Here is a 25,676-nt window from a genome sequence, read left to right on the forward strand (position 1 = left end):
CTTCTTTAAATACTTCCAGTGATCTACCTTTCACAATTCTCCTTGTATTCTAAACAATCGCTACCTGCTGAAAGAAGAAATTCCTTTGCATCTCAGGTTTCAATAAATGTTCCCTTCTTCTGTAACTATGTTGCTGAGTTTGAGATTTCCACAATAATGGAAACATTGTCTTCACATCTAGCCTGTCAAGCCCTCTCAAAATTTGGTGTTTCAGTAAGATCACCCCTCATTCTTCTAAACTTGAATGAATAAAGACCTTCTGTGCAACCATTCTTGATAAATCATGATCCGATGAATCGGCCCAGTGAGTCTCTTTTGAACTGCTTCCTATGGCTGTGTATCCTTTCTTGTATTTCTCCAAGTGTGACCTCCTCAATAGCCTGATCAGTTGCAAAAAAACTTGCCCATTTTTAAACTGAAACCTCCTTACAATAAAGGCCAAAATTCCATTTGCCTTCTAAATTACTTGCATCACCATCGTCATGGCTCACATCAACTCCAACCTACCGAAGTGCTTTGATCCTTTGCAATTCACCTACCACTGCAACAGGTCTCCAGCTGATACCGTCTCCCTGGCCTGACAGTCATCCCTGGAATGTCTGGATAACAAGGATACCTACATCAGGCTGTTACTTATTGATCAGACCACCACCTTCCACACTGTAATTCCAAACAAACTCCTCTCTAAACTCTGAGACCTACGCCTCAGCATCCCTCTCTGCAACAGGATTCTCGACTTCCTGACCCAGAGACCACAATCAGTAAGGATAGGTGACAACACTTGCTCCACCGTAAACTTCAACACCGGTGCCCAGCAAAGCTGCCCCTACTCTATACTCCTTATGCAATCATGACTGTGTGGCCCCAACTCCATTTACAAGTTTGCTGATGACGCTTCCATTGCAGGTCGGACCTCAAACAACAATAAGTCAGATTACAGGAAAAGCAATTGAGTGCTTGCTGGCATGATGGAAAGATAACAATCTGTCCATCAGCATAAGCAAAATGGAGGAGCTGGTCATTGATTTCAGGAAGCTTCTGTCTGCAGCAATGGTGCTGAGGTGGAGATGGTTGATAGTGTGAAGTTCCTGGGAATGTTGCTCACCAACAATCTGTCCTGGTCAACCCATGTCGACATGATGGTCAAGGAGGCTAAGAAAATTCAGCATGTCCATGAGGACCCTACCTGTTTTTGGAGATGCATCCTATCTGGATGCATCACTGTGTGGTATGGCAGTTGCTGTTCCCAAGACCGCAAGAAGCGAAAGAGAATCATGAGCACAGCCCAATCCGTCACGCAAACTAGCCTTCCATCCATTGACTCCATCTACACTTCCCACTGCCTTGAGAAAGCAACCAACATAATCAAAATACCCCCTCACTCTGATTATACTCTCTTCCATCCTCTTCTGTCGGGCAGAGGATATCAGTTTGAATAAGCGTACAAATAGATTTAAGAACAGCCTCTTTCCTGTTGTGACTTTTGAACGGACTTCTCAAGTGTTAATTCTGATCTCTCTCTCTCAGCCTCTTCTCTGTGGCTGTAACACTATTCTGCACTTTGTACGGTGTGATTTGCCTACACAGCATGCAAATCAACACTTTTCACAGTATCTCAGTACATGTGACAGCAACAAAGCAATCATTCACCTGCATGCTAGTATGTGTTTCATGGACGAGAGCATCCAAGTCCCCTACCCTGCATTTTTTTTCGAGTCTCCCTCTATTTAAGTAAGAGTCTATCTTTTGATTCTTCCTACCAAAGTGTTCTTTCCTACATTAAACTCTCTCTACCAACTTTTTTCCGACTTGCTCGACCTGTCTATCCCCTTGCAGATTCTTTCTGTCCTCATGACAACATTCCCTTACTCTATTTTTGTAGCATCAGCAAATTTGGATGAATTAATGCCTTGTCCCCTCCTCTAAGTTATGAATATAGAGAGTAAATAATTATAGTTCTAGGACTGATCCCTGTGGCACTCCACCAGTTATGGCTTTCCGGCCTGATAAAGATGGTGGTTAGAAAATAACTGGCTGAACCACTGAAATGAAAAATGTGAAAAAATATGCGTTTTCATTGTTTGTGAAATAGTTCAATCAGATTGTAGATAATAAAATATAAATATTACAGTAGTTCTTCATAGTTTATCATTGAGCTTTATGAGAATTCTGAATATAGTTCCTGATTTATGATAGCATCAGTTTTCATGCATCTTTGTCTGAGAATTCAGATTTGTTTTGTCAAAAATTGTGCTGTGCCACACATGATATTTGCTAAATCTGTCCTGTCCCAGCAGTTCAACTCGTTCAGTTTTGAGATAACTTTTGTAAGGACCCCACAGTTGAGCTACCTTGCGTTGATAGCTCACTACACACTTCTTGCATTGAAACAAATGCACCTCAGACCACCTGTCCATCAGCGTTCATCATCTGCTCTGTGTCTACTCTTCCTCTTAGTCACACTGACTTCATTATCTAGTTCCTTACAGGCTGTAGTTATTATCTTGTTACTGCCCACTAACCTGTGCATTTGGCTCCCATCCCCCTGCCACATTACGAGGTCTTACAAGGAAAGGCTGAGGGACTTGAGGCTGTTTTCATTAGAGAGAAGAAGGCTGAGAGGTGACTTAATTGAAACAGCTAAAATAATCAGAGGGTTAGATAGGGTGGATAGGGAGAGCCTTTTTTCTGGATGGTGACGGCGAGCGCGACGGGGCATAGCTTTAAATTGAGGGGTGAAAGATACAGGACAGATGTCAGAGGTAGTTTCTCGACTCGGAGAGTAGTAAGGGAATGGAACGCTTTGCCTGCAATGGTAGTAGATTTGCCAACTTTAGGTACATTCAAGTCGTCGTTGGATAAGCATATGGACGTACATGGAATAGTGTTGGTTAGATGGGCTTGAGATCGGTATGACAGGTCGACACAACATCGAGGGCCCAAGGGCCTGTACTGTGCTGTAATGTTCTGTGTTCTGTGTTTTATTTATTGTTGAATAGCAGCAGGAGGTGAGGAGGCAGAGACTGCAACCCTGAGGTCACGGAGGGAAGGAAAAGAGGCTCTTACTTGGAGATTGAGAAGCAGGAGAGGGCACAACCCAGAGGTTTGGGAGTGGAGAGAGGCTGCAAGTTGGAGGTCAAGGTGAGGAGAGGCACCAGTTGATGTTGTAGATTAAATGTAATACAGAAAATTGTGAAGTTTGGTTCGAAAAACAGTACATAAAACAGAAGGAACCATTCTAAATGGGTGCAGAAGCAGACCGGTTTTGCTGTTCTGTGCATAAACCATTCAGTTAAACCACAGCTAGTCTGAGCTTCAACTCTGTTTACCTGCTGAAAAGTCATGTCGACTGAAAACATTAGCTTGCTTTCTCTCCATGGCTGCTGCCTGACCTACTGTGGTCTCCGGCATTTTTTGTCGTCAGTCTGTTTACCTCCCTTTCTTCTATATCCTTTCATAGCCTTAGCTATCAAAAATAATTTCAGTCACACTCATACTTATTGATCCAGCACCCACATTCTTTTATGAGAGAGTATTTGAGATCTTGACTGTTGTTTGTATTAAGATAAAAGTGCTTCCTGATTTCAGTTCTGAATGGCTTGCCATTGAATCTCATATATTAATAGATAATACTTCTGATAAGAAATGTTTTCAGAGTGTTATAGTGGAAGCTTCTATGTTCTGTGCATCCTCTATCTAGCCACCAGACTCAGAGTACCTGTTGGGACCATCCAAAAATGACTGAACATTTTCACTCATTAGGTAAGTAGATTGATAATAGGACTCTGGTTCTGTGCCACTGTCAGATCATTGCGACTCCAAAAGGTACCAAAGTAAATTCTGGATTCTAGGCAAATATACCTATGTGTTTAGATCTATTTAGATGCATTCATGTAGGCTAAAAATACTTGAAATAATGTATAATTAGGAGTGACAGACAACATCTGTGACATTAAATGAAAAACAAGAACAAAGAACTTTGGTTCATATTTCAGCTTCGACAGGCACTAAACAACTAAAAGCACTGTATAACCAATGAAGTAAGTTTTTGAAGTATGTTTGTAATGTCGGAAACACAGCAACAAATATATGCGCAGAAGGCTTTCACAAACAGAACTGTAAAAATGACCACTTACTTTGTGATATTGATTGAATGCTAAGTGTTGGCCAGAATGTAGATCCACTGAACTGAACACAGGTGGTTTGTGGGTAAGAAAGTCTTAACCCTTTGGACAAACCTAATTTTATTTGTAATTTATTAGCAATAACTGAATTGTGCAGTTTAAGTTCAGAAGTTCCCAATTTTAAGTGGAGTTTTAACAAATTCACCTTTGAAGAGCGTTTGGGCTTGATTAACCCAAGTCTCAACTGAGTTAACTCAGCCTTTTGTGTTAGGGATGTATAAATTATCCATCTTAGGGGAGGCGATGGCCTCACGGTATTGTCACTGGACTGTTCATCCAGAGAGACAAATCATGTTCTGGGGACCTGGATTCAAATCCCGCTGTGGCAGATGGTGGAATTTGAATTCAATAAATATCCGGAATTCACAATCTGATGATGACCATGAATCTGTTGTTGCTTGTTGGAAAAGCTCATCAGGTTCACGAATGCCTTTTAGGGAAGGAAACTGTCATCCTTACCTGGCCTGGTCTGCATGTGACTCCAGACCCACAGCAATGTGGTTGACTTTTAACTGCCCTCTGGGTAATCAGGGCTGGGCAATAAATGCTGCCTCGCCAGTGACGCCCTCATCCCGAGATTGAATCAAGAAAAAAAATTACGATTGCCTTTTCTAACTTCTCAGCCTTCAGTAATTGATTCTCCCAGTGCTAGAGAAGAAGTGGTGACTGTGGCTTATTCTATTCCCAAGGTTTAACATGATGCAACTGATGGTAAAGTTAATAAGCTTTATGAAAACATAAGTAAATATATATAATTAAATAAAAATAGCAAAGTCATTAATTAGAACTCGGCTACAACATGTAAGAGCTCCTGTGTTCCAGTATGGTCTGGTGCAAGCATGTTTGCTGTAAGCACTTAATGTTTGAGTAGCTTGTGTTTATGAGCTGGAGGCTGATCTAGGGATGCTGGGACACATCAGGAGGGGAGCAAGTTACCTGGATTCTTTGCATCAAGAGGCAGTCACAGCCCTTAAGTTTGTGTTTGTCTGATTTGGTCAGTCTTCAGGCGCAGGAGAGGTCGATGGTGGAGGTTCATTACGCTAATACTGGGGAAAGTAGGACTGTCCTGTGGTGAGTTATGGATTCAACTGGGCCTGTGTTCATGAGAGTTTAAAAAGATGAGGGGGGGATCTGATTGAAATATAGAAAGTTGGAACTGAGCCAGATGAACTCAATGCAGGGAAGCTATTTTCCCTGTTTGTGGTGCTGGGACCAGGGGTCACAGTCTCAGAATTTGGGGTCGATCAGTTAGGACGAGGATGAGGACAACATCTCGTCATTCAAGCAGAGTGAATCTGTGAAATTTTCAACCACAGAAGACCATGGGGGCATCACTGAATGTATTCAAGAACAAGACAAGGTGGCTCGGTGGCTCACCACTGCTGCCTCACAGTGCCAGTGACCTGTTTTGATTCCACCCTTGGGTAACTATCCATGTGGAGTTTGTACATTCTCCCTGCGTCAGTGTGGGTTTCCTCCAGGTGCTCCGGTTTCTTCCCACAGTCCAAAAATATGCAGGCCAAGTGGATAAGGCATGGTAAATGCATAGTTATGGAGCAAGGATGGAGGGGCCAGTCTTGGACACGATGCACTTCGAAGGGTCAGTGTCGACTTAATCAGCTGAAAACATTTTGCATTGTAGGGATTCTTTGATTTTGTGATAGATTTTTAGATGTTAAAAGATTCAATAAGTATACAGGAAAGTGGGAATATGATATCGAGATGTAAGATCGGCCATGATCTTATTGAATGGTGGACTTGGCTTGAAGGGCTGATTCGCACTGTGGTAAAAAACACACTTTCAAAGGGGCTTGATAAACGCAACGTAGTATAATCAGTGGGATTGACACTATTCTGTGCAGCAAAGAGTGAGAGTCTGTAACTGTGGAAGCCATTGCCACAGAAGACTGCGAAGGCTAAGTCATTGAGTGTATTTAAGACAGAGATAAATAGGTTTGTGGACTAGTAAGTGCATCAAGGGGCACGGGGAGAAGGCAGGAGAATGGGGTTCAGAAGTATGTCAGCCGTGCTTGAATGACAGAGCAGACTCAGTGTGGAGAATGGCCTAATTCTGCTCATATATCTTAGGGTCTTATTTGCTCAGACGGGAAAAGACCTTGCGGTGGGAGGTGGAGAATCCAGACATTGTAGGCAGGACAAAAAAGGAGTTTGTGAATAGTTGTAATGAGGAATTTGGCACCATGAAGCAGAGCCTTCAATGTCATAATCTCTGGATGCATAATGTGTTGGGCAGAAAGGCTTATTTCCATGCAGTGTGCCACCAAGATTCTAACTCCAGACAAACATATCCATCTTCTTTGCGCTCAATCTGACTCCTACGAGCAGGGAGCTTTCCCCCCATTCCCGTTAAAACCAGTTTTGCTCAGTTCCCTGGATGCCACATTTGGTCAAATGTGGCCTTGATGTCAAGAACAATCACTGTCGCCCTCACTCCCTCACCTCTTTTGTCCATTTTTGAACCAGGGCATCAATGAGGCCAGGAGCTGGGTGGCCCTGGTAGAAACCCAACAGAGTGTTAGTGAGTAGGTGATGCCTTTATTTTCACCTACTGTAGTCCCAATCATGCAACTCTGTCAACTGCTGCCCCTGCCAAGCGCTGGAAGCCTCCGCAGCGTTATCCAGACAGCAGAAAATTTGTTCAGGAAGACGAGGACCTGCCCTGTCAAATTTCATGTGGATGTGCTGTTGCACATGCACAGAGCGTGATCAAAGGGAGTCAGCATGGCTTTGTGATGGGCGGGTCATGCCTTTCAAATCTGATTGAGTTCTTTGAGGAGGTCATAAGACAGGTTGACGAGGGGCGAGCAGTGGATGTGGTGTACACGGACATCAGCAAAGCATTTGATAAGGTTCCCCACGGCAGGCATTTTCATAAAGTCAGGAGGTATGGAAATCTGGGTGACTTGGCTGTCTGGATTCAGAATTGGTTGGCTGACAGGAGGCAGAGAGTGGTTGTAGATGGTAAATATTCTGCCTGGAGGTCAGTGCTCAGTGGTGACCCGCTGGGCTCTGTTCTTGGGCCTCTGCTGTTTGTAGTTTTTAGAAATGACTTGGATGTGGAGGTTGAGGGGTGGGTTAGTATGTTTGCTGCTGACACAAAGGTTGGAGGTGCCGTTGATAGTATTGAGGGCTATTGCAGGCTTCAGTGAGACATTGACAGTATGCAGAGGTGGGCTGAGAAATGGCAGATGGAGTTCAACCTGGATAAATGCGAGGTGATGCATTTTGGAAGGTCGAATTTAGATGCTGAATCTAGGATTAAAGGCAGATGCTCGGCAGTGTATAGGAAGAGCGGAATCTTGGTGTTCAAGTGCATAGCTCCCTCAAAGTTGCCACACAAGTGGATAAGGTTGTTAAGAAAGCATATGGTGTTTTGGCTTTCATTAACAGGGGGATCGAGTTTAAGTGCCGCGAGGTTATGCTGCAGCTCTACAAAACCCTGGTGAGACCACACTGGAATATTGTGTCCAGTTCCGGTTGCCCTATTATAGGAAAGATGTGGAGGCTTTGGAGAGGGTGCAAAGGAGGTTTACCAGGTTGAGAAGGTTGACTGAGTTTGGACTTTGCTCTCTGGAGAGAAAGAGGAAGAGAGGTGACCTGCTCAAGGTGTACAAGGTAATGAGAGGAATGGATAGAGTCGATAGCCAGAGACTTTTCCCCAGGGCAGGATTGACTGCCACGAGGCATAGTTTTAAGGTGTTAGGAGGAAGGTATAGTGGAGATGTCAGAGGGAGGTTCTTCACCCAGAGAGTTGTGAGTGCATGGAATACTTTGCCAGTGGTAATGGTGGAAGCAGAGCCATTAGTGACATTTAAGCAACTGCTGGACATGCACATGAACAGCAGTGAATTGAGGTGAATGTAAATTAGGTTAGGTTATTTTTGGATTGGGATTATTCCACGGCACAACATGGTGGGCCGAAGGGCCTGTACTGTGCTATACTTTTCTATGTTCTATGTTGTGTGTAAGAGTCAGAAGCCCAGTTGTTAGTGGCTTGGCTCTTTAGCTCAGTAGCTACCCCTTAATTTTTTGATGGCCCGAAGTGGCTGGCAAAGCAGACTTGCAACTTGAAAGCATTATGACATTGGCCAGGATGTGAAGCATTGACCTCCATGGTTTTTTGCAGATGTCTATTACTGCATCCATGTCTGTGAATGATTTGCGTAGCAGCCTTGAAGTTTTCACAGAGTCCTTCGGAACTTAGATGTGGACCTTGGCAACTTTAAAGAAGTCTAAAAAATATCAACACACATACATTTTGGCAATGACTGGTATGAACATCGATAGAGAGTGGATAGCCAGAGACTTTTTCCGAGGGTGAAGGTAGCTCTTATGAGGAGGCAGAGTTTAAAAGTAACTGGAGGTAGATATAGGGTAAACGTGAGAAGTAGGTTCTTTACTCAGAGAGTGGCAGAAGCGTGGAATGCATTGCCAGAGAGGGGAGTGCAGTCAGCTTCATTAGGAGCATTTAAGCAGCTATTAGACAGGCATATGGATGATAGTATAAGGTAAGGGTGGAGGTTAGCTCGACGTTAGGTTGAGGGTAAAAGCTCAGCACGACACTGTGTGCTGAAGGGCCAGTCCTGTGCTGTACTGTTGTATGTTTGTATGCTCTATGAATCCATCAGTAATTAATCTGCAAGTAGCTGACAGTGTCTTTAAATAACTCTGGCAGAGGGGTTATTCATGTTCCTGGTGATCATACGTTCAGCAATGTGTCATATAGGGACTTTAAGCATTGAGCTCTGATATCACAGTATTGGCAATATCTTGACTCCTCGACATCCTTTCATCAGGTATTTGCTGCATGCAACATAGAATTGTCAGAATAGCATCCATGGCAACTTGCATTTGATGTGTGCTCATGAGTCATATATACCATTTCAGATCTCAAAACCCTTTGTGGCCCTGAAAAACCAGGCGGCGAGATTGCAGACTTTACACCAAGCATGATTATCTGAATCTTTTCTCTCCTACTATAAAGCTGACAGTGAGACTTCCGTGAGTTCCACTGTATTCACCAGATGCTGTTTGCCAGTTATGACATGAATTTCATGTAGCTTTTGACCACCTACATGAGGAATGGGTAACAAATGCTGGTCCTGTCAGTGATGTTCCCATCCTTGAAAATATGTGGAAATAAATTGAACCTAGTAGTTATCATTTCCTTTTACTGTGCCTTGTATTCTTCAGCAGATATTTATCCCCCTGTATTCATTGCAGAGTAGTTGAGAATGTGTTCCAATTGAAATGGTTTGTACTAACAGTTAGGAAAAATGTATCTAAAGATTTTTTTGAATGCAGGTGATTTAAACACCGTGCGTTTTTCTGCCTGTCGGCCAGCAATGAAGATCCGCCGACTCCAGAAAGCGCTCTGTTGTGAGTACATTCACACATTGCAGAATTTGTAATCTCGTGCTGTGTTTTGTTGTGAGCTTCCTTGCTTGCCTGTTGTCAGATGTCATTGATTACAATTAGCTTGGTTTTGCAGTTGTTGAGACATCAGTTCGGCATGACCTTACAACCTTCCACTCAAAAGACGTTTGTCTATAAAGTTGCTGAAAATGCAATCTGATCAGGGCAGCCAGGCATCTTAGACTAGAGTGAATGAGGAAAGCAACAGGATGTCTTCTTAATGATTGGGAAACAACCACATGAAGGACTGAGGAGGACAGTGAATTAAAAGAGGAATGGTTTGTTTCAAATCAGGTACAGCAAAAGAAAGTAAGAGAACGTAAGGAAGGTTGAAATTGAAAAGGCAAGTAATGGTTTATGTTCATTGGAAACCATCAACAACAAAAGTACAATGAAGAAAGTATTTGAGAAAATACAGAAGATTTCTTCAAATGAAAGGGAGACGCTGTCTTCATGATGCCAATAGCACGGAGTGCAACTTTGGCGTTTAACCACATCATCCCTTGGCCTGAAGTCACTGTACTATTTACCCATTTTATAACAGAAAAATACTTTAATGATGAGTGTCATGGAGAATTTCAGCCCAGAGTATAACCATATTCTGAGCAATTGCCACAACAGCTTCTATGACATGACTTTATAAAACATCCCAAAGCATGTCATAGGAGCTTTATAGAGTAAAAATTGATACTGAGTACTGAAAGAGATCCGAAGGTAGATGATTGAAACCACATCAGACGTAGATTTTAAGGACTGTTTTGAAGGAGGAAAGAACGATGCAGAGGTTCAGCAAGGTAATTCTATAAAGCTTAGGCTCCAAGAAGTTGAATGTCAGGCTGTCGATGATGGAACAGCACAAATTGTGTTGAGAGGCTGGAATTAAAGGCGTAAATGTGCCTAGAGGGGCTATGAGTTGGACATTGTCAGGGGATGTGCATGGGTGTTGCCAGGTCAGGGAGGGATTTGAAAGCCAGGACAGCAATGTGAAAACCAAGGCACTGCTTAACTGTGAGCCATTGTAGATCAGAGTGCGCAGAGAAAGATGGGTGAATGGAACTTGGTGCGTGTTAAGACAGAGTCAATGGACTTTTAAATGATGCCATGTTAAAGAAAAGGAGAACTTGGGAGGCCAACTTGATATTCATCAGAATGGTCATGTTCAGAGTTAATCAATGCGGTCGGGTTTCAAAACTAACGGACTTACCTGGGGCCAAATGTTGTGGATGTGAAAATAAGTAGACTTTGTGACATCAGGCCTATGTGGCCGGAATTTAAACTCTGGGTCAAAATAACAAAGGGTACAACGAAAACCAGTAGCTAGCAAGCAGACGTCCTTTCAAGGACCAAAGATAATGGCTTCGTTCTGTACCAGATTTAATAGATGGGAACTGTCCGGTTATGTAGAGACAGTGGAAGAAATGAATGAGGGGGTGGTGAGATAGACCTGGGCATTGCCACCATGTATGTGGAAAGTGCAGTGCATTCACATGACATTGCTCTGGGGCAGTGTTCAGATGAGAAAAGGAGAGGGATTTTACTGATTTTGGCCAGACCTCGGTGATTCACACTCACGGCCATGCTGTCAAAGATTTGTGGAAGCCAGAAAAACTGAACTTGACTGTTTGCAGTAAATGTACAGCATTTCAGATGTCACTTGATCCTGCAGATTGACTCCCTAGAATCTGCTTGTCAAATGATTTATATGGCTAAAAGGTTCAAGTATGAGTTTGCGCTGTGGAACTCATCTCGCACCGAAACTGGCCAGTTGTTATATCAAGATTTGGAGAAAGTATTAGTTTTTTGAAGAATGTTCTGATACAGAGAGAGACTAATAGTTTCTTGAGAAATCGTGGGGCATTGGCCAGGAAGTTAAACAAACAGTGGCGGGGGGAAAAAAAAACTAGACCTGAATCCTATGTTAAGTATATAATGGATTAGTTCGAGAGTGAGGATATCAAAAAATATTCTCATTTTTAAGATGAGACACTCGGGACAATTTGGGTAGGATGCACTTCTTGAAGGGACCAGAAAGGTACAGAATTATCCATTGGATGTGAAAAATTTGAAATGAAGACAAAACTTTTTGAGGCTGGGGTGGGGAAGAAATGAAGGTCCGATTTTGCTCATTCAACCTCTCCCATGACAAAATGCACTTGTATAAGATTGGTGACTATAAGATTGGTGACGGCACTTAAATGAAGAAAAATCAACATGGACATTTGTTCTGCTGTATATATAACATTAACATTCAATCTCTTGGCAAGGATAATGTGACAGGGCATTTGAAAAGCCAAGTTATTGAAATTTGAATTAAGAGATCAGGCTGTAGAACCTGAGATCAATCTCAGAATAAAATGTAACAACAGCGATAGATGAGGAACCTCTTCACTCACAGAGAGGTGAACTTTGTAATTCTGTACTCCAGAAAATGTGGCGCCTCAGCCAAGAAGTATGCTCAGAACGGGGATTGACATGCTGGGGTAGTCAGTGAAGCACTATTAATGTCACAGGATTAGTAATCCGGAGGCCTGGGACAATGCTGTAGAGTATAGGCTTAAATTCCACTGTAACAGCTGATGGAATTTGAATTCAGTTCAATATAATTTTGGGGGTAGGTGGGAATGTGGAGCTGACATTGCAGTCAAGTCAGCCACGACCTTCTTGAATGGTGAAGCCGGCTTGAGGGGGCCAGTTATCCAACACATGCTGAAATTGATATAATCATAAACAAAGCTGGTCTCAGTGATAGTTACACTGTCACTGTTAAACTATTCACCGTTATAAAAACTTGACTCATTCACTGATGTTCTTTAAGAAAGGAGCTCTGCCATTCTTATTTGATCTCACCTCCATATGACTCCAGATCCACAATAATGTGGTTGACACTTAACTGCACTCTGAAATAGTCAAACAATTTGGAGGAACTATGGATGGGCAGCAAATACTGTCCTTGCTATTCCTGCTCCTTGTTGCTATGACCGTACATGCTCTAACATATTAACCAATTTCCTCTTTGAATCCGTTTGAGGAGCAGTGTATATTTTGTATTGCTTGGTGATTCTCCAAGTATCTGATGGGTTTTGCATAGTTCCTTCTACCTTCTAAATGTGAGCTCCTTCCAGTGTTTAACCTTTTAAGGTAGGCAATCGTTCTCAAACCTTTTTGATTGAATGCCTACGTATTAATAGCAATCACTAACCTATCTATTATTAATTGCATATTCATAATACAAAGGGCTATGTGTAAAGAAGTGTTCTAATCATGTTTTTAAAAAGCTACTTCCTGACGCTTATCATGGAGATGAGATTAGATTCCCTACAGTGTGGAAACAGGCGCTTCAGCCTAAGAAGTCCACACCAGCCCTTGCAGCATCCCACCCAGACCCATCCCCCTATCACCGACACACCACCCTGAACACTATGGGAAATTTAGCATGCCCAATCCACCGAGTCAGCGCATCTTTGGACTGTGGGAGGAAACCGGAGCACCCGGAGGAAACCCACGCAAACACAGGGAGAATGTGCAAACTCCACACAGACAGTTACTTGAGGCTGGAATCGAACCCGGGTACTTGGTGCTGTGAGGCTGCAGTGCTAACCCGCTGAGCCACTGTGCTGTCCCGATGTGTGTATTTGCTTCTAACTGTGATATCTGTCAGTCGCTGGACTGGTGTTTGATACGGGCACTAATAATGTATATCCACTTTATCCAAATGCTCTTCTATTGTTAGCCTGATAAATCAAGAAAAGGTCTGGATCCTTTTGTATATTTTTCACATCACATATTCATGATTTACATATAGTTGAGAGTTTCAAACTGCAGGAATTAAACATTCATGACAGATAAAAGCATTCCAGAATTGTTTCGACTTGATGATAAATAGTGAATATCTGTTCTTGACTGCAGCTTTCCAGCCTATCCGTGCAGAAAGGCATTGCTTAGCAAGGTTGGATGAGGAATATTACTGTTCCAATTAGTTACATTTAATTTATCACCATTGAAGCTCGCGTCAGTTAGTATGCTTTTTTCCAATATATTTAATCTAAAGTTATGACAGATGATTTGGTTTGTAGATCTCCAATTACCTCTCTACTGTAGAACCCAGTTTTGAAACAATTGATATAAGGCACTTATTGTACTGTCACTGATGCTGTCATTATACTACCAGAGTATGGCTGTAATGCTGAATTACTTTAGCCTGCCTTCATGAAGCAGTGCAATCTTTCCTAGATAAGGATGAGGGGAAGGTGCACATAAAAGACTGATTGATTTATAAAATTGAGATTCATGGAATATATAGGTCACTATCAAATTTGGTTAAAAAAGATGGCTGAAGGACAGAAGGAACAAGTTATGATAAATAGATTAGAAGATCCCTATTAGCAGTTTCCCAAGTATTAGGACACTGATTTTTGGAGATAGATACATGATTTGAATTTGGGAATATGGCATACAGAAGGCCCTTCAGCCAATCAAGTCTATGCAAACTTAACTGCACCAATCCCACTTTGCAGCACTTGGAGAATAACCTTTAATTTCATGTGCTCATCCCAGTACTTTTTTACAAGTTGTGAGCTCTCTTGTCTCAACGACCCTTCTGGGTAGTGCATTCCAGATTACCACCACCCTCTGGGTAAAAATATTTTTCCTCAAATCCCCTCTACATCTCCTGCCCTTCACCTCATAATTGTGTCTCCTTGTTATTGACCCTTCAACTAAGGATACAGCTGCTTGCTAACCTTGCCCCTCCTAATCTTCTGCACCTCAGTCACGTCCCTCCTCAGCCTTCTCTGCTCTAAAGACAACAAACTGAGCTTATCCAGCCAGTCTTCATAGCTGAAGTGCTCCGCCCCAGGCAATATCGGAGTGAATAATCTCTGCACCCTCTCCAATTCAATCACCTCCTTCCAACAGTGTGGTGATGAGAACTGCATACAGTATTCCAACTTTGGCTTAACCAAAGTTCTATACAATTCCAACGTAACCTTCCAGCTGAAACCATCTGTGCCATGACTGATAAAGGCAAGTTCTCAGTCTGCATTCTTGATCATCGTGTTAACCTGTCCTGCCATCTTCAAGGATAATGGGAACTGCAGATGCTGGAGAATCCAAGATAATAAAATGTGAGGCTGGATGAGCACAGCAGACCAAGCAGCATCTCAGGAGCACAAAAGCTGACGTTTCGGGCCTTGACCCTTCATCAGAGAGGGGGATGGAGTGAGGGTTCTGGAATAAATAGGGAGAGAGGGGGAGGCGGACCGAAGATGGAGAGAAAAGAAGATAGGTGGAGAGGTAGTGAGGGGATAGGTCAGTCCAGGGAAGACGGACAGGCAAAGGAGGTGGGATGAGGTTCGTAGGTAGATGGGGGTGCGGCTTGGGGTGGGAGGAAGGGATGGGTGAGAGGAAGAACAGGTTAGGGAGGCAGAGATAGGTTGGACTGGTTTTGGGATGCAGTGGGTGGAGGGGAAGAGCTGGGCTGGTTGTGTGGTGCTGTGGGGGGAGGGGAAGAACTGGGCTGGTTTAGGGATGCGGTGGGGGAAGGGGAGATTTTGAAACTGGTGAAGTCCACATTGATACCATTAGGCTGCAGGGTTCCCAGGTTCCCTCCTGCAGTGCCACAATGCACCTCCCAGTCGCAAACCATTTCCACTCCCCCTCCCATTCTTTAGATGACATGTCCATCATGGGCCTCCTGCAGTGCCCCAATGATGCCACCCGTAGGTTGCAGGAACAGCAACTCATATTCCGCCTGGACTCTTTAATTTTACATCCTCAAAGACATTTAGCAGGGATAGCGTGGATTATAGAGTGAGTTGAGTAGATTGTTTCATTATTAATTCTTTACTAAATTTGATTTATATTACATTTTTAGACCACATCAGGTGACGATGTGTGTGATTTCACCAAGGTGCTGAAAAATAACTTCAGATCAAAGAAGTAGTTTGCCAAACATCCTCGCTTGGGTTATTTACCACTACAAACAGTCCTAGAAGGTGAGAACCTTGAGATGTAAGTTTATTGATGTGAGATTTACGAATGTATCAATGCCCATTTGGGGGTTGACAAATATTGCAGCATTATTCATTCTGCAGCTTAGCAGGAGAGTGAGGTTGTCCATTTGCGCATACATCAGAAGTACACAATACAAAAACAAGGGGGGCTTAACTGATATCATTGATCCTCTCGCCTTGAAAGCAGTGTAGTTACTGAGAGTGCATCTGCTGTGGACTTGTTGATACTGTCACTAACGTGCAACCTTCCTTGATATCTTTCTCTGTCCTCCAATTCTGTCTTTAAAAACTACAATCAATTGCCCTCTCCTCAAAAGAAAAGAACCTTTGGCTGAACGTAGAACAAAGAACAGTACAGGCCCTTCAGCCCGCAATGTTGTGCCGACCTATTATCCCACTCAGATCAAACTACCCTGCATACCCTTCATTTTACTATCCTTCAAGTGCCTATCCAAGAGTTGCTTAAGAGTCTCTAAATGTATCTGACTCCACTCCCACTGCCAGCAGTGCATTCCACACACCCACCACTCTCTGTGTAAAGAACCTACCTCTGACATCTCCCTTATTCCTTCCTCCAGTCACCTTAAAATTTCTCCCCCTCGTAATAGTCATTTCTGCTCTGGGAAAAAATCTCTGACTATCCACTCCAGCTATGCCTCTCATCATCTTGCATACCTCTACCAAGTCACCTATCATTCTTCTTTGCTCCAATGAAAAAAGTCCTCGCCCCCTCAACCCTACCTCGTAAGACGTGCCGTCCATTCCATGCAGCATCCTGCTAAATCTCCGCTACACCCCCTCTAAAGCTTCCACATCCTCCCTATAATGAAGCGACCAAAACTGAAGGCAATATTCGAAGCACTGCTCCATTCCCACGAACTAATGCTCTATTCCAAATCCCTTTCCTCTTGATGCTTTAAATTCCTTGCTGTCTTTCGTATAATTTCATATTTGAATTCACCTGAACAAATTTCACCTGCAGCCCTGACCCACTAACAGCGACTTGCCCTGCAGCCATGACCCGCTTGCAGCGACTTGCCCCCTCTGTCCTGACCCGCTTGCAGCGACTTGCCCCCTCTGTCCTGACCCGCTCCCAGCGACATGCCCCTGCAGTCCTGACCCGCTCCCAGCGACATGCCCCTGCAGTCCTGACCCGCTCACAGCGACCTGCCCCTCCAGCCCTGACCCGCTCACAGCAGCATGACTCTGCAGCCCTGACCTGCTCCCAAGTCAGCGACTTCGATGTTGTGGCCATTTCAGAGACATGGATGGAGCAGGGTCAGGAATGGATGTTGCAGGTTCCAGGGTTGAGATCTTTCATTAAGGTAAGGGAAGGTGGTAAAAGAGGGGGAGGTGTGGCTTTGTTGGTGAAAAACAGATCAGAGTAAACCGGTTGATGTCGTGTATATGGATTTCAGCAAGGCGTTTGATAAGGTTCCCCACAGTAGGCTATTTTACAAAATGCAGAGGAATGGGATTTTGGGAGATATAGCAGTTTGGATCGGAAATTGGCTTGCTGAAAGAAGACAGAGGGCTGCAGTTGGTGGGAAATGTTCATCCTGGAGACCAGTTACTAGTGGTGTACCGCAAGGGGCGGTGTTGGGTCCACCGCTGTTTGTCATTTTTTTAAATGACCTGGATGAGGGCACAGAAGGATGGGTTAGTAAATTTGCAGACGACATTGAGGTCGGTGGAGTTGTGGATAGTGACGAAGGATGCTGTAGGTTGCAGAGAGACATAGATAAGCTGCAGAGCTGGGCTGAGAGGTGGCAAATGGTGTTTGATGCAGACAAGTGTGAGGTGGTGCACTTTGGTAGGAGTAACCGAAAGGCAAAGTTCTGGGCTAATGGTAAGATTCTTTGTATTGTAGATGAGCAGAGAGATCTTGGTGTCCGTGTACACAGATCCTTGAAAGTTGCCACCCAGGTTGACAGGGCTGTTAAGAAGGAATACAGTGTTTTACCTTTTATTGACAGAGGGATCGAGTTCCGGAACCAAGAGCTTATGGTGAAGCTGTACAAAACTCTGGTGCGGCCGCACTTGGAGTATTGTGTACAGTTCTGGTCGCTGCATTATAAGAAGGATGTGGAAGCTTTGGAAAGGGTGCAGATGAGATTTACTAGGATGTTGCCTGGTATGGAGGAAAGGCTGAGGGACCTGAGGATGTTTTCGTTAGAGAGAAGAAGGTTGAGAGGTGACAATTGAAACATATAAAATAATCAGAGGGTTAGATAGGGTGGATATGAGAGTGTTTTTCCTAGGATGGTGACGGCGAGCACGAGGGGACACAGCTTTAAATTGAGGGGTGAAAGATATAGGACAGATGTCAGAGGTAGTTTCTTTACTCAGAGAGTAGAACATAGAACATAGAACATAGAACAGTACAGCACAGAACAGGCCCTTCAGCCCACAATGTTGTGCCGACCATTGATCCTCATGTATGCACCCTCAAATTTCTGTGACCATATGCATGTCCAGCAGTCTCTTAAATGACCCCAATGACCTTGCTTCCACAACTGCTGCTGGCAACGCATTCCATGCTCTCTCAACTCTCTGCGTAAAGAACCTGCCTCTGACATCCCCTCTATACTTTCCACCAACCAGCTTAAAACTATGACCCCTCGTGCTAGCCATTTCTGCTCTGGGAAATAGTCTCTGGCTATCAACTCTATCTATGCCTCTCATTATCTTGTATACCTCAATTAGGTCCCCTCTCCTCCTCCTTTTCTCCAATGAAAAGAGACCGAGCTCAGTCAACCTCTCTTCATAAGATAAGCCCTCCAGTCCAGGCAGCATCCTGGTAAACCTCCTCTGAACCCTCTCCAAAGCATCCACATCTTTTCTATAATAGGGCGCCTAATAGGATATACTATAATAGTAGTAAGGGAATGGAATGCTTTGCATGCAACGGTAATAGATTTGCCAACTTCAGGTGCATTTAAGTCATCATTGGATAAGCATATGGACGTACATGGAATAGTGTAGGTTAGATGGGTTTCAGATCGGTATGACAGGTCGTCACAACATCGAGGGCCAAAGGACCTGTGCTGTGCTGTAATGATCTATGTTCTATGACAGTATAACGGTGGCTGAAAGAACTTTTGAGGAGGACTCGTCTATTGAGGTGGTATGGACTGAGGTTGCCGAGGAAGGGTTATCGACTGAGTCAGTATGGATGGAAGTTAGGAACAGCAAGGGAGCAGCCACCTCACTGGGGGTGTTCTACAGACCCCCAAATAGCAGTTGGGAGATCGAAGACCTCACTGGCCGGCCTATTGTTGAAAAGTGCAAACGTATCAGGGTTGTTGTTATGGGTGACTTCAACTTTCCCAATATAGATTGGAACCTCCTTAGTGCAGATGGTTTGGATGGAGCCGTTATTGTCAGGTGTGTTCCGGAGGGTTTCCTGACTCAGTATGTGGACAGGCCGACGAGGGGGGAGGCCATTTTGGATTTGGTGCTCGGCAATGAGCCAGGACAGGTGTCAGATCTCGTGGTGGGAGAACACTTTGGCGACAGTGACCGCAAGAGCCTCCCATTTACCATAGCCATGGAAAGGGAAAGGAGCAGTTACCAGGGGAAGATATTTCACTGGGGTCAAGGAAACTATGACGCTATCAGACAGGAGTTGGGATGTAGAGATTGGGACCAATTGTTACACAGAAAGGGCGCAGCAGACATGTGGAGGCGGTTTAAGGAGCAGTTGTTGCGAGTGATGTATAAATTTGTTCCTCTGAGACAGGTAAGAAGGGCTAAGATTAAAGAACCTTGGATGACGGGTACAGAGGTGCTTCTTGTCAAAAAGCAAAAGGCAGCGTTCGTAAGGTGGAGGAAGCAAGGGTCCAGCACAGCTTTAGAGGATTACAGGCTTGCTCGGAAGGAGCTCCAAACTGGCTGAGGAGGGCCAGAAGGGGGCAGGAAAAAGGCTTGGCAGGAAGGATTAGGGAGAACCCGAAGGCATTTTACCTCATAGGTGAGGAATAAGAGAATGATCAGGGAGAAGGTAGGGCCGATCAGGGATAGCGTAGGGAACTTGTGCGTGGAGTCTGAGCAGATAGTGGAAGCCCTAAATGAGTTTTTTGCTTTGGTTTTCACTAAGGAAAGGGACGTTGTTGTGAATGAGAACTTTGAGGAGCAGGAAAACAGGCTTGAACAGATCAAGATTGAGGAAGTTGATGTGCTGGAATTTTGGCAAACATTAAGATTGATAAGTCCCCAGGACCAGATCAGATTTATCCTAGGTTGCTCCGGGAAGCGAGAAAGGAGGTTGCTAAGCCGCTGGCGAAGATCTTTGCTTGCTCATTCTCCATGGGAGTCGTATCGGAAGATTGGAAGGAGGCAAATGTTGTTCCTTTTTGCAAGAAAGGGAATAGGGAAATCCCTGAAAATTACAGACCAGTCAGTCGTCAGTCTGAGGTCTGTGGTCAACAAGATTTTGGAGAGATTTCTGAGGGATAGGATTGATGACTATTTGGAAAAGCATAGCATGATTAAAGGGAGTCAGCATGGCTTTGTGAGGGGCAGGTCATGCCTTACAAATCTTATTGCATTCTTTGAGGAAGTACGAGACAGGTTGACGAGGGTCGAGCAGTGGATGTGGTGTACATGGACTTCAGCGAGGTATTTGATCAGGTTCCCCATGGCAGGCTCATTAATAAAGCCAGGAGGTATGGGATACAGGGTGATTTGGCTGTCTGGATTCAGAATTGGTTGGCTGACAGGAGGCAGAGAGTGGTTGTAGATGGTAAGTATTCTGCCTGGAGGTCAGTGCTGAGTGGTGTCCCGCAAGGCTCTGTTCTTGAGCCTCTGCTGATTGTAGTTTTTATGAATGACTTGGACGAGGAGGTTGAGGGGTGGGTTAGTATGTTTGCTGATGACACAAAGGTTGGAGGTGCCGTTGATAGTATTGAGGGCGATTGCAGGCTTCAGCGAGACATTGACAGTATGCAGAGCAGGGCTGACAAATGGCAGATGGAGTTCAACCTGGATAAATGCGAAGTGATGCATTTTGGAAGGTTGAACTTAAATGCTGAATATAGGATTAAAGGCAGGATTCTCGGCACTGTGGAGAAACAGTGGGATCTTGGTGTTCAAGTGCGTAGCTCGCTCAAAGTTGCCACACAAGTGGGTAAGGTTGTTAAGAAGGCATATAGTGTTTTGGCTTTCATTAACAGGGGGATCGAGTTTAAGAGCCGCGAGGTTATGCTGCAGCTGTACAAAACCCTGGTGAGACCTCACTTGGATTATTGTGTCCAGTTCTGGTCGTCCTGTTATAGGAAAGATGTGGAGGCTTTGGAGAGGATGCAAAGGAGGTTTACCAGGAGCTGCCTGGACTGGAGGGCTTGTCTTACGAGGAGAGGTTGACTGAGCTTGGACTTTTCTCTCTGGAGAGAAGGAGGAAGAGAGGTGACCTGATCACAAGATAATGAGAGGCATGGATAGAGTCGATAGGCAGAGACTTTTCCCCAGGCCAGGTTTGCCTGCCTCGAGGGGTCATAGTTTGAAGGTGGTCGGACGAAGGTATAGAGGAGACGTCAGAGGGAGGTTCTTCACCCAGAGAGTTGTGAGCGCATGGAATAGTTTACCAGTGGTAGTCGTGGAAGCGGAGTCGGTAGTGACATTTAAGCAACTCCTGGACATGCACGTGGACAGCAGTGAATTGAGGGGAATGTAGGTTAGGTTATTTTATTTTTGGATTAGGAATATTCCACGGCACAACATCGTGGGCTGAAGGGCCTGCACTATGCTGTGCTTTTCTATGTTCTATGTAGTTATAATCAGAGGCAGTGTAGTTAGGGGAATGAACACTGTTCGTTGTGACTAGGATCGAGAGTCTCGAAAGTAGTGTTGCCTGCCTGGTGCCTAGGTTCAGGGTATTCCATCTCAGCAACAAAGGAACTTGAAGTGGGAGGAGTAGAAATCCAGCTATCATGGTACACACATGTACCATTGATATGGAAGAAAGAGGAAAGAGGTTCTGCTGAGGGATTATGAGCACTGAGGTGAGAAAGCAGAACCCGAAAGGTTATAATCTCTGGATTCTTATCTGAGCAATTTGGCACGGTGTGAACAAAATTAAAGATGTAAATGCATTGTTCAAATGGTGGCATGGCAGAAATGTGTTTGAATTCATGGGACATTGGCATCGCTTTGGGGAAGGAGGAAGTTGTTCCGGTGGTACAGACTCGACCAGAATCATTTTGGGACAAGTGTCCTGGCAAAAGACATAGCTAGGTCTCGGGGTAGGGCATTAAAGTAAAAAGTGTGGAGTGGGTGAGTTCAGTTGCATGGAAAATTATGGAAAAAGTTAGAAGCTGGTAAGTGCTCAGCAAAGTTTCCAGAGCAAGTAATAGGATAAAAAGTATGGAAATGGTCAGGAGTCTCCTTTCAGGTGCAGCAAACAAGAAGAGTGGCCACCCTGGAAATGCCAGACTGAAGGTCTTGTATTTAATTGCAGGGAGTGTATGAAACAAAGTGAATGAGTTTGTGGTGCCGATTGAAATTGACAGATACATTGTTCTGGGTGTCACAGAGAGGTGGTTGTTAGGGGATACGTTTTGGCAACTAAATATCCAATGATACATGCCCTCTAGAAAGAACAGGCGAATGGACAGAGATGTCAGGGTTGGCTTGTCAGTCAGAAATGAGGTAGCACTGAAGGAACCACAGCTCTTGAGCTTGTTTATTCATGACTTGGAGGAAAGAGGTGAATGTGCTGTGGCTAAATTAGGTAGATGACTCAAAAATATTAGAAAGACAAGGCATGACAGAGAAACAGAGATTTACCAGGATGTTGCTTGGATTGGAATGTATGAGGTATAAGGAGGCTTTGGTGGAAATGTTGTATAATAATAAATGCAATGAGACCAACCATGATTTCACCGAATGGTGGAGGAAATTCAATGTGCCAAATGACATTTTTAGTGAGTCTTATTGTTTGACAATGCATTGGTGAAGGTGTTTTTTTTTTCTCTCTTGGATGAGATGTAAAAATGAAATGTGCACCCTTCCTTTGATCTGGAAATAAATAATTGTTCTGAACGATTTCCATTGACTAGTAGCAATCTACAAGCATGACGATGTAAAGAGATTCTTCGCTTCTTTTTAATTGTGAAGTTATACTTTGGAATTAAGTAAGCATATATTATATTCATCACTGCATCTCCAAAAGTGCTCTTGTATGATAACAACATTTGAAAGAACACTCTTCAATGGTGGTGATTTTCAGTTGCCATAACACACATGAAATTACATTGTTGGCCAATCTGTCCATGATTATTTCATTATCTTAAGTTTCAAACAGACAAGGAAATATTGGTGATGCAATGAAGAACTTGATGATAAAATATAATTGCTGTTATAGTTTCCTTTTGCAAGAAATATTCGCAACAAATTGACTGGTCAAGGAAATGGGACACTGACTGAGTACTTTGAATGTTGAAGTGATTCCTAAATGAAAATTATGACCTTGATGATTTCTCTTGCATGCAGATTTGAAGAGACTATTTTAAAAATCCTCTCGGTTCGTGGTTCAGGCGTAAAAGTGTCACATGTATATTTATGTATATACATGTACATGTGTAATCTGAAAAGAAAATGGATATAAATCACTTGTTACAAGGTGAGAATGAGCTATTCAGATAGTCAGAACTGCCAATGTTGGTGTCTGAGATAACACATTGTAGAGCTGGAGGAACACAACAGGCAGGCAGCATCAGAGGCTCAAGAAAGTTGAGATTTTGGGTTAGGACCCTTCCTCCAAAATGGAGGGTGGAAGGGAGCTCAGAAACAAATAGCATGGAGAGGGTGGAGGTGCTGGGGAAGGTAGGTGGGATGGTGATAAGTGAGTACGATCCAGATTGGAACAGATTTCTCCCAGCAGGTATTGAATACAAATTCCAAATCACTGTCAAAATCTTGGTGACTGTGAACATTCATGTTTTTTGTCTGTGTGTTTCAGTAATTGCATGACAGTTTGAATGGTTCGGTGAGCGTGAGGAACCGATGGACTCTCACACACCAAGATGGAATTTAGTTCGAAGAGTGACTCCTCTTCAAAGTACTTACTTGCTTTTAAAATATTGACCATTTCTGCTGTCTAGTTGAACAAATTTAGCTTAATACTGCTTCAATAGGAATGAGTGTTTAATAGGAACATATTTGTGAAACTTACAGTTCCTCAAGTTTAGCATAAACTGGTGGAGACTTTCCGTGCTTGCAAAAAGGCTCACCTCTCCAATAATACCGAAGGAAAATTGGAGTTTAAAAGTACACCCCCCCCCCACCCTCCTCCTCCTCCTCCCACCTCCCCACCTCCCTCCTCCTCCTTCCCCCCCCCCACCCCCCTCCTTCCCCCCCCACCCTCCTCCTCCTCCTCCTCCCACCTCCCACCTCCCTCCTCCTCCTTCCCCCCCCCACCCCCCTCCTTCCCCCCCACCCCCCTCCTTCCCCACCACCCCCTCCATCCCCCCCCACCCCCCTCCTTCCCCCCCCCTTCCTTCCCCCCCCCTCCCCCCCTCCTCCCCCCTCCTCCCCCCCTCCTCCCCCCCTCCTCCCCCCCTCCTCCCCCCCCTCCTCCCCCCCCTCCTCCCCCCCCTCATCTCCCCCCCTCATCTCCCCCCCTCATCTCCCCCCCTCCTCTCCCCCCCCTCCTCTCCCCCCCCTCCTCTCCCCCCCCTCCTCTCCCCCCCCTCCTCTCCCCCCCTCCTCCCCCCCTCCTCTCCCCCCCCTCCTCTCCCCCCCCTCCTCTCCCCCCCCTCCTCTCCCCCCCCCCTCTCCCCCCCTCCTCTCCCCCCCTCCTCCCCCCCCCTCCTCCCCCCCCCTCCTCCCCCCCCCTCCTCCCCCCCCTCCTCCCCCCCCCCTCCTCCCCCCCCCTCCTCCCCCCCCCTCCTCCCCCCCCTCCTCCCCCCCCTCCTCCCCCCCCTCCTCCCCCCCCTCCTCCCCCCCCCTCCTCCCCCCCCTCCTCCCCCCCCCTCCCCCCCCCCCTCCCCCCCCCCCTCCCCCCCTCCCTCCCCCCCCTCCTCCCCCTCCTTCCCCCCCCTCCTTCCCCCCCTCCTTCCCCCCCCTCCTTCCCCCCCCTCCTTCCCCCCCCCTCCTTCCCCCCCCCTCCTTCCCCCCCCTCCTTCCCCCCCCCTCCTTCCCCCCCCTCCTTCCCCCCCCTCCTTCCCCCCCTCATTCCCCCCCTCATTCCCCCCCTCATTCCCCCCCCTCATTCCCCCCCCTCATTCCCCCCCCCTCATTCCCCCCCCCTCATTCCCCCCCCCTCCTTCCCCCCCCCCTCCTTCCCCCCCTCCTTCCCACCCTCCCCTTCCCACCCTCCCCTTCTCCCCCCCTTCTTCCCCCCCTCTCCCCCCCCTCTTCCCCCCCTCCTTCCCCCCCCTCCTTCCCCCCCCTCCTTCCCCCCCTCCTTCCCCCCCCTCCTTCCCTCCCTCCTTCCCCCCCCTCCTTCCCCCCCTCCTTCCCCCCCCTCCTCCTTCCCCCCCCTCCTTCCCTCCTCCCCCCTCCTTCCCCCCCTCCTTCCCCCCCTCCTTCCCCCCCCTCCTTCCCCCCCTCCTTCCCCCCCCCCCTCCTTCCCCCCCCCTCGTTCTCCCCCCCTCGTTCTCCCCCCCTCGTTCTCCCCCCCTCGTTCTCCCCCCCTCGTTCTCCCCCCTCGTTCTCCCCCCCTCGTTCTCCCCCCCTCGTTCTCCCCCCCTCGTTCTCCCCCCCCTCGTTCTCCCCCCCTCGTTCTCCCCCCCCTCGTTCTCCCCCCCTCGTTCTCCCCCCCTCGTTCTCCCCCCCCTCGTTCTCCCCCCCCTCGTTCTCCCCCCCTCGTTCTCCCCCCCCCTCGTTCTCCCCCCCCCTCGTTCCCCCCTCCTCCTTCCCCCCCTCCTCCTTCCCCCCCTCCTCCTTCCCCCCCTCCTCCTTCCCCCCCTCCTCCTTCCCCGTCCTCCTTTCCCCCCCGAGCCCCGTCCTCCTTCCCCCCCCGCCGCCTCCTCCTTCCCCCCCCCACCGCCTCATCCTTTCCCCCACCCTCCTCCTCCTCTTCCCCCACCCTCCACCTCCTCCT

The 25,676-nt window shown here is 46.0% G+C and overlaps 1 long non-coding RNA gene across 2 annotated transcripts in view; it reads left to right on the forward strand.

The window, feature by feature from the left end:
• Positions 1-15,533, forward strand: part of LOC132206948 (uncharacterized) — a 31,084-nt gene extending 15,551 nt beyond the window's left edge. Inside the window, exons 5-6 of one of the 2 annotated variants that reach the window (XR_009443230.1) lie at positions 3,000-3,141; positions 15,493-15,533. This is a non-coding gene — a long non-coding RNA (uncharacterized LOC132206948). Of the gene's footprint in view, positions 1-2,999; positions 3,142-3,700; positions 4,178-15,492 lie in introns of those variants that run through there. The other variant, XR_009443229.1, reaches the window with a different exon arrangement.
• Positions 15,534-25,676: the final 10,143 nt, after the last annotated feature.

Source organism: Stegostoma tigrinum, chromosome 44 (assembly GCF_030684315.1).
Source record: "Stegostoma tigrinum isolate sSteTig4 chromosome 44, sSteTig4.hap1, whole genome shotgun sequence".
Classification (NCBI taxonomy): Eukaryota; Metazoa; Chordata; class Chondrichthyes; order Orectolobiformes; family Stegostomatidae; genus Stegostoma; species Stegostoma tigrinum.